General features: G+C 32.4%; 1 protein-coding gene across 1 annotated transcript in view; it reads left to right on the top strand.

Annotated features, from left to right (window-relative positions):
• Positions 1-2,863, top strand: part of ZNF385B (zinc finger protein 385B) — a 439,136-nt gene that overhangs the window by 64,725 nt on the left and 371,548 nt on the right. The window lies entirely within an intron of this gene.

A 2,863-nucleotide genomic window follows, 5' to 3' on the forward strand; every position in this document is an offset into this window, starting at 1 on the left:
TGTGTGTGTGTATAATATATAGAGAAGTTGTCAGTTTGCAGAAAGTTTTTAAAGCCTAGAGTCTGGATGAGATCACCTTGTGAGTGAATGAATATAGAGGAGACACAGGGACTAAACCTTGGGGCACTCCAACCTTTACAAATCAGATAGATAAAGGAGGACCAGCAAAGAAGTCTAAGAAGTGGTGACCAGTGTGGTAGGAGACCATAAACCTACCAAGAGAAAGTGGTGTCTTAGAAGAAAATAAATTATAATTTTCAAGAATGAGGGATTCTAAATATGTCACATGCTGATGAAATGTCAAATAATGTGAGGAGTGTGAATTGACCAGTGAATTTGCAAATGTGGAGGATATTAGTAATCTGGTTTAGGGCTTCAGTGTTGTTGAATGAATGAAAGAATTAGTGAATCAGAAATCAATCAAGATATGACATAGATAAGTTAATAAAATTGTTCTCTGGTAAACAAGATAGTGATTGCATTTGGTCTCCAAAACTAAATGGTTTCGTGATCTTAATATGTATTTAGGAAAACAGAAATATCAGACTAGTTCTTTTCACAATTTTTAATTAGCTCTCTCTCCCTTTCCTCTTTCATAATCCTATCATTCTTCTTAAATTCCCTAACCACCCTTCACCTACTGCAATCTCAGTGGATGTCCTTGGCTCATGATTGACTTACATAGAAAAAGTGAACATCTGTGAGTTTCATGAATGTTCTATCCTCATTACCTGCTTAAAAATATGTCTACATTTGCCCCTGTCCAGTACGTCCTCCTCACAGATATCAAAGGATTGAAAACATGCTTTCTAGGCTAGTATCTCCACCTGTTCTCTTGATGCCCCTTCCCTTCGGGATCCTTATACCCATTGCTGTCAAGTTGATTCCGACTCATAGTGACCCTGTAAGACAGAGTAGAACTGCCCCATAGTGTTTCCAAGGAGCTGATGAATTTGAACTGTCGACCTTTTGGTTAGTAGCCGAGCTCTTAACCACTGCACCACCAGGGATCCTCAAGATCCTTGCAGCATCTGTGACTCCCTTCTCTTACTCCCTTGATTGCTTCTTTCAGCTCATAAATATGTTTGCTCACAGCTTTCCCATCTTCAAAAGACAGGTTGTTCTCAAATATGTATTCCTATTTAGTTACATAAAAACAATACAAACATATTGCTAAGTATTTTGGAAATGAAGAATGAAGAAAATAACTGCCCAAAGCCCCACTTCTCAAAGATGATTATTGTATGTGCTCACTTTAAGTTTGTTATATATGTATTTTAACCAAATTGGGATCCAACTATATATAAATTGTTTAAATCTTCCTTTTTATTCACCTAACATTAAACAGTTTTAAAAATGATTATTTTAAATAGCCAGGGTATTCAATACTGTAATTATGTTGTGATTTATATATTCATTATTTTGTTGGATTTTTACCTAGTTTCTATTTTTGATATAAAGAAAACTAGGGTGAATATCTTCGTACATAAATCTTTTACTACATTTCAGATTATTTTCTAGGCTACAGTCTGAAAGAAATTGCTGAGTCAAAGGATATACACTGTTTATGACTCTTGTTACCTATTGCCAAATTGTTTTTAAAAATGATTCTACTAATTTATATGTGTATTAGGAAGTGTGAGAGTGCCTCTCCCCTCAGATTTTTTTCAACTTCTAGGTTTTGGTTTTCTTTTTTTAATTTATGGAACGATCTTTGCTATTTTGAAAGGCTTTTAATTGTTCTCTTTTTTCTTAAATTTATATTTCCTTGATTACTAGAAGGATTAATCACTTTTTTATGTTTACAGTAGTAATTTGTCCCTCTTCTCTTATAGATTTTTCCCTTGAGTCTATTGCCCATCTTCCATGACCCCACTGGAGTTTCAGTATTTTTTAGTGACCTGTATGATTTTTCACATTAATGTTATCCACCATTTCCCTGTCATGTTTGCTGCAATAATTTTTTCTAATTTGTTGCTTTTTACTCTTATACTTTTAATGATTTAAAAATTTTTGGTAGTCAAATGATCAATTTATAATTAAAACAGCACAATGTTAGTGTCAGAATTGTACACCCAGAAACAGACCCAAGTATGAACTTGGCATATTTCAAAGTATTTAATTTCAGTGGGAAATGTTAGATTGGTCAATACATCCATTGTGGACAGATGTCTAACTTTTTGAGCAAACATTGTTAAAATTCTGTCTCATATCTCATACCAAAATAGGTTTTAAGTAGAGTAAGGACTCCGAAAAAATAATATAAGTATGTGGAAATGTTTAAGTGGATATTTATATAATCATGAGATAGTGATTATCTTTCTAAGCATGACAATAAAGGTAAAAAATGTCAATATTGAAAAATGTGACTAATTTGAAAATTAACCATACAGCAAAAATTAACAAAGGTTATGTAAGATGACAAGCAGGGAAAATTATTCATAAAATATATGAAAACTATTACTATTGTAAACATAGGAGAGGATCTCTTTCAAATTAAAAAAAAAAAGAAGTTTTTCCAAATAGTACATTTATCAAGGAACATGAAGGGAAAAGAAGAAATAGCAGTGGCCAGAAAAAACATTTGAAAAATCTAACCTCACTAGTTTTCAAAGAAAGTAAAATAAATACATAGAGATAATGTTTGGAAATATATAAATGTGCTTTGCATTTCAGCACTTTCTAGTACATGAGTAACCCTACAGAGCCAGAGTCATCCATTACACCAAGGGGGAATTTGAACTGTTAAAACTAAGAAAAAAAAAAAAAAGAAAAGACTTCCAAAATATGCGTTTGAAGCCAAGTAGTTGAAAGAGAATGTTTTTGGTTTGTTTATTTTTTAATTCTAACTATAGTTGTTGTT

This window comes from Trichechus manatus, unplaced genomic scaffold (assembly GCF_000243295.1).
Source record: "Trichechus manatus latirostris isolate Lorelei unplaced genomic scaffold, TriManLat1.0 scaffold00037, whole genome shotgun sequence".
Taxonomy (NCBI): domain Eukaryota; kingdom Metazoa; phylum Chordata; class Mammalia; order Sirenia; family Trichechidae; genus Trichechus; species Trichechus manatus.